This window comes from Otolemur garnettii, unplaced genomic scaffold (assembly GCF_000181295.1).
Source record: "Otolemur garnettii isolate 467f Iridium unplaced genomic scaffold, OtoGar3 scaffold00024, whole genome shotgun sequence".
NCBI classification, from domain to species: domain Eukaryota; kingdom Metazoa; phylum Chordata; class Mammalia; order Primates; family Galagidae; genus Otolemur; species Otolemur garnettii.
This window is the reverse complement of record NW_003852419.1, coordinates 15,066,644-15,078,386: the sequence shown is the minus strand read 5'-3', so window position 1 is coordinate 15,078,386 and position 11,743 is coordinate 15,066,644.

The window sequence follows — 11,743 nt, the reverse complement described above, 5'->3', positions numbered from 1 at the left end:
TTACAGAGAATCATCTAGACTTCTAAGCAATAAAAATGGAACAAAGGAAATCTTACCAAAAAAGTTTTATCAAGGTTCTTCCCTTAGTTAGATTAGGGCCATTGGAATAGCTAACAGAATAATGGGGGGAGGAAAAAAAAGACCAGCAACTTACCAGACCTTTCCTTTTTATTGCATTTATAGGTTTTATTTATAGACTGTTTTGCGATCCTTTGGGCATCGCCTTAGAAGGCAGCATCGTTTGTGCCATGTGATAAGCCTCAGAAATTTCTATAGCCGTGCACGTTTGCAGTGAGCTGACTTTATCTGGGCGGGTTGGCAGTAGAGGCAGGGCCTCTGCACTGACTGGCCCTGTCCCGACAGTGTGTCCCGGAATCTCCACCCTCCCTCTTCACCTGGGTACCTTTCACTGAGACAGGGTGGGACTGCCCGGCGAGGCGGCTGGTTTGACACTTTGGCTTTATCTTAATATTCTTAAATTAACCTTGCTTTGAAGTTAGGGCACGTGGAAGGTATTAGTTGATCCTTCAAGGTTTCTGCCATAGACATTTTCACCTCTTTTTGAAAACTAAGAGGAATGAGAGGAATTGGTCAGGCTAAAGCAGTTTGCTGTGCAAAGGAGCCTTACACTTTTCTTTAACCACAGCTGCATTTATTCTTTTTGAGGGTGCTGATAATTCCCAGACAATGGGCTTTGGTTTTCAGCGGGGTTTTGTCCTGGCTCTGCTGGCGTGGTGTTCACGTCTTGACAGCAGGGCCAGGAAGGCACCGCCGGCTGAGGACTGAGATGGTCTGTCTCTCGTGGAGTCGGAGTGCCCTCTGCTGCCCAAGGGGAGAACTGCACCCATAGATAGCTCTTGCCTGAGCTTTTCTCCAGGTAGAGGAAAACCTCCAAAATCCCCTTTCAAAAACCAGATGCCTCCAGTAGAACACTGAACTTCTGGCTTCACTCCTCTCTCCCATCTTGGGCTCTCTCAGGGAAATCCCATCGAGGCTGATAATGAGTGAGATCAGAGCCCACGTAGAGGGTGTAGCTTTTTCTGCCACCATGAAGTGTGGTATAATCAATTATTCCAGAATGATAGGTATTTGGGGTTTTTTCCCAAAAGTTTTGGTGCCACCATAAAGTGTTCTTTTATTTTATGTGTGAGATGGTTCTTTTTACATCTGAGAAACCAAAATATTTTAATTCTATATTTGTAGGTCCCTGTGTATTTTCTTTTGAACTATTTTTTTGTTTCTACGATATTTTTGTCAAGGTTGAAAATTACTTTTGAGGCAAATATAAATATCCCTTTCAAACCATTTCTTGAGTTACTGTCTACTTATTACTATGCTGTGAAATATTTTATTTTCACATAGTCCAATAATATATAAGCATATGGTCATAATCACATCTAACTCTGTGATGTAGCTATAGCCTTCCCACTTTATATACAGAGAATCAAACTTACAGGTTGTGTTGAATGTGAGAATTGTGTCAGCATTTGTGCTAAATCAGGGATAAGAGAAACAGCGAGCAGGGCCTTAATGCCTAACATTCTTCTTATAACTGTCATTTTATAGATGTGCAAATAAAGATCTTAAAAATGTAGTCCTTAACAGTTAAATAGCCAGTAAATGAAAAAGCTGGGTTTTAAAAGTGTTCCGTCTCACTTTGGGGGCCCTGGTGTGTGGACAACTTCTTACATGTAGAGAAATAAGACATAATCCCTGACTTTAGGGTGGTGTTTTCTACTTCTGATGTTTAAAAAAAATCTTTGTGAGTTTATTAGAGATTTCATTGAATTAGAGATTGCTTAGGGTAATATTGATAGATTTACGATATTTACTCTTCTGATTCACGAACGTGGAATATCTTCCCGTTTCTTGGTGTCTTCTTTAATTTTGTTTGGCAGCATATTGCATTTTTCAGAATACAAGTCTTTTGTCTCAGTTGATAGCCTTGTCTTTTAGTTTGCTTTGTGGATTGCTCATGGTTAGTGTACAGAAATGTAACTGATTTTTTGAGTGTTGATTTAGTATCTTGCAACTAGTTTACACTTTTAACTTGGGTCCTGGTCTCTTAGTTCTATCTTCCTTGGTCTTCCTAATTTTTCATAGTGGTTACCATGTGCACAATGACCATTAAGTATTATTACTCAAGAATTTTATTATATGGTGCCAGCTCTTACCAAAGTTTATTCTCTGTAGAGTTTTTTCATGAAGCCCAAACATTCTGTCAATAACTTAATTAATGAAGAAGAAAATTAATTTAGTTTTCTTTTTGTATATAGGTTATGCATATAGGAGGTGATTATCTGAAAATATTAATTAGTTTGAAAACAGCTATGATTCTCCACGTTGTTTAACATATGCACAGAAGGCTAAAATATGCACTTATTTGTTGCATTCACGAGGTTGAACAGCTGAACGCTTCTAACTTGAGTGTATTTGAGCAGGATAGTCCCTCCTGTTTGGTTGTGTATTGCTATAGTTTGAATATTTGACTTATCTGACCTCATATTGAAATTTAATTCCTAAATTTTAGGAGGTAGGTGGGGCCTAACAGAAAGTGTTTTTGGTCACGGGGCAGATCCCTCATAAATAGACAAATGCCCTCATTTGCCGGTGAGTGAGTTCTCATACTACTTCCAGCAAAGGTGATAGTTAAAAAGAGCCTGGCCCTTTGTTAAATCAAATTTTGTTTCAGAATTTTACAGGGTTTCAAACACTTTTGCTACATAATTGCTTTGTACCATTTGAGACAAAGTTAGGTGTTCCCATCACCTAGGTAGTGTGCACTGTACCTGTTAGTTTGAATTTCCCAGAGCACTTTTAACCCCATCTCTTACATCCTCCCTCACCAAGTGATCTCTGCACGTGCTGGCTGCCTTTTGACTTCCATTGTAAGTGATAGCAGTCTCAAGCCCTCACCAGAAGCCAAGCAGACACAGGCACCATGCTTCCCCTAGAGCCTACAGAACTCTGAGCTAAATAAACCACTTTTCTTTAAAACTACCCAGCCTCAGGTATTTGTTTATAGCAATACTACATGAACTAAGACACACATTCAGCTAGGTCATTGCCACATGTTTAAGGCATAGTTTTTCAATACTTCTACTAACTAAGAATAATATAAAAATTTTACTAGCCAACCTCACCTATTACTATAGATACAAAAATGTTAAGCATAGTGTTTACAAATTCTTATTTTTAAATGAAAGGCATACCACATAAAGTTTAGTCTAGAACAGTGATTTTCAATCAGGGTACTGTGAGAGAAATTTAGGTGTGCCATGAACATTTTTAAAGAGCATTCATTAAATTATTTTTCAAAGAAGTTCAAAGCACAGAAACTCTATATTTTTTAACAATCCCTTTTTGATCAACATAATTTAAGTGTGCTGTGAAAGTTTAACTATAGGCTCAAGTGTGCCGTGAGACAGAAAATGTTGAAAAACACTGGTCTAGAAACTCGAACGTAACCTATGACCCTTATTTATCACATCATATAATCATCAGAAAAAAAATTATAAAAGCCTCTGACAGATGCCGTAAAGGCATTCATAAATATAAAATATATCCATGAGTCAAAAGACACTTTCAAATACCCTAGACATACGGTACTTGTTCTATATGATAAAACATGGTGTTTAAAACCCACAACCAATGTCCATTTAGCAGAAAATTCAGAAGGATATCTTCCATTAGGTCGCTATCCATCACGACGTGGAAGTTCTAATCAATGTGTGAGAATACTAAAAGCAATGCTAACATTTAAATAAAAGGCCAAATCATGTTATCTTCAAGTAATTTTTTTGACTTAGAAATTTAAAGATAGTCAAGAAACAATTAGAAAATAATAACGAATTAAGTAACATGGTCGGTAACTAATTTAATATAAATATAAATTGCTTTTTGCACTGTCTGTTCCACATCATTGAGTAACTGTATCTTTTGGGCCAGAACGGTATTGCCTTAATTATCGTAACTTTGTCGTATGCTTTAGTATTTGTCAGGAGAAAGCCCCCCCCTCCATATATACTATTAAACTATTCAAAGATTTATTTGTGATTTTAGCCAATAATATTTGGTTTGTTTTTCAAATTGAATTTTGGAATTATGTATTTTAGTTCAAAATAAATTCTACTGGGATCTTTGACCATAATTATACACAACCACAGCTCCCTCTTTGCAGTGGAAGGAGTATAGACCTCGGTTGGTCCAATGTCTCTCATTGTAGATTTGAGGAATTGAGGTTGTAGACTACAGATTTGAATCCTTCAGTAGCACAAAGCAGCCTTTACTCCTGTGCACATATTACACGACTCTGTAAGAGATGGGCATGAAAATGGGGTTTATTTCTAGAGGATAACCCCCATTTGGGTAAACCAAATGGGACTTATCCTCCAGAAACAGGAGAGAAACAGTTAGGATATTTAAGAAGTCTGGATCCAAGAAAGACAGGCAATTCAATACTCAAAAGAGCCCCTCCAGTGTGTTAGAACACTATTCAAATCAACTGAAGCTTTACATCTATTTAAGAAAAAAGGGTGGTAATGAAAGGGGTGGAGGAACTGAAACAGTGGGCATGTACAGTAGACGTGTGGTTGGAGGTACTTTGCTTACAACAAGACTGTATTTTTGGCCTCTACCAAAGTCCTCATAGACTTTTTTCTACAAGACATTAAAAAAAAAAATCATCTTATACCTGTCACTTTTGGTCCCCAGAAGATCATTAACAGCATGACAGGGATATTGTAGTACAATAGTGAAGTAATAGTAGTTGTGACAACCACGGTAACTATTAGGATGTCTTAATTTTACATCATGCTTTTCTTACAAAAAGGACTCCTAGGAACTCACATATGTAATTACATTTTGGCTTGGATCATTCTCCTGGGGTGGTCAGAGGCAAATATTGCCTCTTTTTACAGATGGTAAAACATGACTTAGTAAGAAATGAGGAGTCGTTCAAGGGTCTCGGAGGCCACCAGGAGCCGCTTCACGCCTGCCTTTCATTCGGGCAATGTCATCCTTCCAAAAATGATGGTTACTAGGGGTCCGGTAGTCCCATGTTCCTTATAATTCCACAAAAACTTGAAAAATAAAGCCAAGTTTATCCCCTTGTTGGCGCAGATGCCAATAAAGGAAGAAATAGTTTTTTAGGAAAACTCAGGTGTTCACCAGTGTTTTTTATGAATCTGTTCTTCTAACAGCGTCAGGCAGCGCAGCAGCTACACTTCATGCACACGATGCACATTTTGGTTATTTAAATGCTGCTCTCTGGAGCACAATCCCCATATTCAACGATTGTGACTTAATTGTTAGGGACAGGACCATAGTAGTCTTTCAAATGAAAACATGATTTTATTGTACTGCCAGAGTTGAAAACCACTACCGTTGTACATTAAAGGTTGTTCAGTGATTTAGTAAATAGGATATGTCTCCTATTATCTATTGTTTTCTTTGTTAATATAAAGAGACGTTAGGTCCGGATAATCTTATTATCTATAATACATAAAATTCTAAGTACAAAATATAATGTCTTTTATGGACTACTTTTCCCAGTTCATGATTTTTGTGTTCTATCTCTATATATCGTGTGCTACACCCAAGGCACACAGAGTCGATCAAAAACACACAGCACATTTTGCCTAGAGCATCTGTCAGAGATGGGAGAAGAGGACATAGCTCCAGGCATCAAGGAATGAATGAAGCCCGAGAAAAGACAACTCTCAATAAATTCAATCTAAGCATTTGTGGGTTCATTGTAGAGTCATTATATAGGAAAAGGTTTGTGTTAGAAGGCAGAACTCTCTACGTGGTTTTATCATAGCATTATAGGCAGAAGAAAATCTCATTTAACTTTCTATAATTCATACTATAAAAACTCCTAGAATCATGAATCCCTAAAACAGTAAAGGTAGAAGATTGGCGTATAGTCCAAGCCCTCTAAAAGGGCAGATGAGTTAATGGAGACTGAGAGAGGCACCCAGAGCGTCAGCGATGTGTTTGATGGAGACCAAGGCTCCGTGCTCCCCTTGTGTGCTCTTCTAACTGGACCGTGTATTGCTGTATGTGGTTCCCTAAGTTAGTGCCCCGTCCTCCCAACCTCACTGTACTTAGCTGAATTTAGAATGTCTTCTGCACCTTTTATGTTTTTGCCTTCCACTCCCTCCTTTCTCCCAACTGGAACTGTCCATCTTTAACAGATTTTGCATGTTGAGAACGCCTCTCTCAGGGGTTTAATCTTTTCTTTTTTTTTTTTCCTCTGCCACTTTGGAAGAATAAGAGTTGCCTTGGGCTACACGTTAAATACAAAAACACTAATGAAAGCTGATTAGCAAAAAAATGGTCTGTGCATACTTTCCATGATAGTAGACACCAAAAGTAAGCATGAAAGTCCTCACAACATCAGTATGAGGCCTGAGAGCTTCAGGGTGGACACCTCTGCTCTGGACAGCTATTGATTGGGTCTGAGCGATAGTTGGCTCTCAGAATTGCAATGATACATCATGTACAGGCCGAAAGCTTTCTTTGGTACTCATGGACATTTTTGGAAGCCACAGGCAGTAAGAATGTCTCTTCAATTAAAAAAAAAGAAGTTTTGTTTTAAATTTAATAGATCCTAGGTTCTCATGAAATTATAGAACTAAAGTGAAGGATGGACGTGAGCAGCTCTAAGAAGGCTGTTGGATTACAGACTCTAAAATGGTTGCTACAGCAAGTTACTGTGATAGCAGAAAAGACAACCGAATCCAGATTAATTAGCAAGGCTCTTTTGTTTTACTACTTTGGCACTATTCTCACAGAGTGCCTATCCAGGAAGACAGCCATGCCCTGGACTGTACTTGCTTTGAGAGAAGCCAATGGTTATGAATCCATCAGGAACTAGAAGCATTAGGGAATTAATAGCCTAATCCTGAAAACTTTCCCATATACTCTGGTTCAGTGGGTGATGTATGAATTTAGGATGAGTTTGTATTGAATTTCAAATTATGAGGCTCCTTGACAGGCATTCTTTCAAGTGTGAAAAGGTTGCTTAGGCTGGAACCCAATAGAATATGTCATTTTAGTAGATTCTTTCAAAAAAAAGTTGGGATTCTATCTTTGTACCTTCATGATGTGATATACATACAATTTATTATAGTTTTCATAACATATTTACATGTGTGCTTGCTAGGGTTAGGAGATATAATCTGGAGGGCCCGCAGTAGAGTACAATCAACTGGTTTATGCACATGTGGAATCTATGTGTTTGCCTATCGTAACTCATCACATAATCCATTGATCAGGGTTTACCTGAAGGCAGCCATTCATCTATCCATATATTTTATTGATATAATGACACTGCTCATATTTCTTTAGTCTGCTATAATTGATAAATGATATTTAGGCAGATTTTATCATTTGATCTTGACAAGCTCCTATTGAGTTAAATATTGACTCTCAGAGTTAAGGAAAATAAAAACCAGGAACAGCCTGACTTACCTGAGCACAGAAAGCTTGTGCATAAGAACACCATGGTGCTTACTCAAAAAGTTTGTTTAAAAATCCAATATTCTTTCTACCACACCTCAGCTGCAAAGCATTCTGCAAGAAGATGGGGAGAAGATGACTTCCCTTGTGTGAGTGACCCTAAAGGAATAAGGACTCACGGGCCAGTCCTCCTGATGGTCCCATATTCACATTCCAGCTTTGCAAGCAACATTTGACGTGACAGCATTGTGAGAATGGAACCACAAGGCAAAGAAACTCAACATCAGAAGATCTGGATTGTAGACCTATTTGACAATCACTTCATTACTTTAAACTGCTCCTCAACTTTATAGTGAGTAGCTGGATTGCAAAATATTTCAGATCAGTAATCCTCAAACTATAGATCCCTCGGCCAATTCCAGCCCATTTTTATGAATAAAGTTTTATTGGAACATAGTTAACATTTGCTTATATAATTCTCTAGACTCCTTTTACACTGTAAGGGCAGAAGTGAGTAGCTGCCACAGAGACCATATACCCTGTAAATCCCTTTACTGAGAAAGTTGTCTCCAGCTTTTGGTCTTTATTTTATTTTGTTATTATTTTATTTTATTTTCCTTTATCCTATTTTATTTGTCAGTGAGAAAACAGGTACTTTCTTAAAGAAGTATGTTTCAAGTACACCTTTAGCGACTGGGGGCATTTGTTTTAGACAGCAAAGACTGGGCTGTCACTGTAGAAGATCTCTGGAGAGACCTTTTTTCTCATTCTAAGAACTAAGAAAGGTGTTTTCTAGGTCTATATCACATTTCCACAAATATAGGTTCAATTAAAGTACCTTTTCTTTTAATTTTTCCCATTCTTTATTGTCATTCAGCCTTGGGTTGAGCCGGTGAGATTGGTAAGAGGTGCCCCCCGAGACCTCCTGCAAATGCTATTCCATGAAGTGGTGGTTTCCCAATGTGCGTCTCATACAAAACCAAACAATACAAATAATGCTCCTATTGTACCTTTCTTATGGCTGGTCTCAAGGGGGTGAGACTGTCATCATAAAACATGACAAAGCTGCTATAGAAACGGACAGAGGAGACGGTAGTCTGAGGGCCTCAGAACCTCAATGGAAACTTTCTCTGAACTGACAGCTGGAAGCTGCAGGGTTTTTTTCTTGGTTATTCACTGAAACGTGAAGATTCCTAATCTTAATAGGTAGTTGCAGCAATTTTTTTTTTTTGCTATTATCTGCATGTAGATTATTGAATAGATTATCAGAGATTATACCTATAAATCTTAAACTATTAACTGAGGAGCAGGAATAATTGTTTTAAACCCCAGATTGCTAGATAACTAACTGCTAACAGGCAACCTGAGGTTATTTCCTTCATTTTCTTGTAAGATTTCTTCCAATATTTAGCACCAACAAAATGCTTTAGTCAGGCAAATGAATGTCGGGGTGGATTTATTGACATTCACCATTGTATAGGCCTTCCAATCGCTTAGGTTACTGTTTTAAACAAATAACTACTTGATTTTTATTTCCTTAGGAACATTACTTTGTTTAATCACATCACATACCTCTCCTTGTCCCATTTGTTGAAGCTAGTTATTCAACACTTGCTACCAAGATGTATTTATGTAAATTGTATGATTCATACTATTCCTGTATCCAGAGCTTGGTAGACAGATTGTCGGAGAGAAGGAAGCCAGACTGTAAGGAAAAGATTTTTTTTTCCTATAGGACTTTCTGCACAACCATAAACAAAGAGAAATCTGACCTCATATTTCTGTCCTCAGCCTCTCTATTTTTTGGTGTCCTCAGAACTCTCACATATTGTAGTTGGAAAAAGTTAAGAGACCTGGGGAAGAGCTAAGTATTGACTGTTAGAGTCCAAAGATGAATAAGATGGTCCGGAGGACCTGACAGCATTGTGGAGGTTCGTGAATATTTCTGTTTTGGGCACAGAGGGTGCAGTGGAAGGATTTTGGTTGGAAGAAAGATCAAGGTTTGGCAAGGCTCCTCAGAATCCACTGGAATGTTAATTATAATGTTACTTAAAGATTGTTCATGAAAGGGAAAAATCCTACCTCTGTACTGAGTTCCAGTCTGTAGGGCAAGCAGAAGAAATTCCCTGCTCCTAGTTTTACAGCAGGATGTGTAGACCATGTCAGGTCTCTGCCTGTTGATCCCTGGCCCATCCATCACGTAGAAACCCAGCTGTCAGACAGAGAGCACTGCCGTGGTGTTCCGGCCTCTCAGTGTATTCCCCAGTTACTGACATCACGTCAGCTAGTGAAAAATCCCACACTTGAGCTGCACTCCCTGTCAGGGCTTCGGAAGAGGAAGCACACCGGCACACATCCTGTATCCATCTCGGGGTCAGAGGGTCCCTTAGGAAGAGCCAGAGAAGTTGCTCACTCCAGATCACCTTGTTATGCATTTATTCCACAACCCTAAGGTGGGAGTTGCTACCCCCATAACACCATTAGCCCCCATGGCTGCAGAGCCCAAGAAATCTATGTAACTCATGTGGGCTATAGCAATGGAAACTGGGCCCACTGCTGTTTTCAGCTCTTCCAACATTACAATTTCCAGGATAAAGTTTTCATAAATCTAATATGTTACTTCTTTTTCTTATTGAGGAGTAATATCAGAAATTAAACCTTGTAAGTATCCAAGACCAATTATAAAATGAGGAGATTATGGTGGCAACAGTATCAATGGGAATTCACTTGAGGTCAAAGCACTTGTCATAAAATTGGCAGTAATGATTCTAAACACAGTTTACTAAGTTTTCAAATATTAGTTCCTTTATTTTCCTCTCTGTTAGGCTTGACGAGGTTCAAACAACCATGGCCAAACTGACTGGAAATATCTGGTAGTAGTATCAGCATCATGTGCTGCTGGGACATGAGTGTCTCTGCCACTCTGTCCTACAGGGACTCAGAACAAGAATCAGACATATAACCCCAGAGATAAAATAACAGGGTACTACAAGCTCAGAGAATACCTGCAAACCTGCATGCCAAGAAGCCCAACTTTTAAAGGTGCCAATCAGAGCAAAAATGACAATAAACAGAGAATTATTTTTTTCAGGCTGACATTTCCTGTTTGCTGGTCATAGAATGTTTTTAGCTTGAAACATTTGTGGTTGTTTGGTATTCACTTCTAGCCAACTTGTTGATCCAGTGCAATCTAATTTCTTGAGAATAAGCTGCATGTCTGCCCTTCCTTTCCTTCCTTCATGAGCTCCCGTCAAGTTCCCACTGGGTACTCAGCAGCAAGAGTGATCTTCAGAAAGCACAAGGCACAGTGTGGTCCTGTAACAATTACAGTCTGGTTGAGAGGAAAAAAGAAGAAGTATGCATGCCAAGGAGGAAAATTCAAGGCAAACCCCCCCCCCAAAAAATAAAAAACCCTTAAATTCTTCTACTGAGTTTACCAAAGACTATTTCAAATCTGAGGAGTACTACAGGTAATTAGAATCACGTGAGCTAAGCACAGAGCCGCGTAAGCCAAGTTAGCAATAGGAAAGAATTACGTGAACACTGATTCCACGCAGAGCTCAGTCTAGGCACCTTCGTTTATTTGTTTAACAAAATAACCTTCTTGTACCGGTTGTAGGAGAAATCTCTCTACCCCTCTTTTTATAGATGATGAAAGTGAAGATTTTAAGGGCTCTACTCACTTTTCAAATCTCAACCAGAATGATCCACTTCTTCAGGGTGAGACTCTTGGAGGTGCTTTATTATATATATTCTTGGGGACGTGTGCCTGTCGGTACCATAACGCGCCACACAGCCGATGGCACTTAACACACGTCCACCTCCCCAAAGGCAAGAATTCCCACCTCCGATGCCTGGCACAATGTTCTCAGTACACGAGAGCAGCTAAACGCCCGTCTGCTGAATGAATAGACAAGGGCCAACTGCTTGATGGCAGAGTTGGGATCCCTGTTCAGGATTTTTTTTATTTTTTTTTTACTTCGTTACTGATGATCTGTCCAGCATTCTATGCTGCCTATGCAGAAGAACTTTTGCAGAGAAAGAAACAAAATATTAGATTTCATCCTGTTTTTTTTTATTGTGAGGGAAGTTTATATTTTAGGACAACTGGGTACCTGAATGAACCCACCCATGTGATAGTCACTCAGGTAAAATACAGAGAAATATCAAGAGTATTCTCAGGACACTTTCACAAAAAGACAAAAGCTTCTCAGAATAAAAGCTCTCTTTCACTTTTGATTGAAACATCCACATTTGGGGTCTAAGTTTTCTTTTCTTT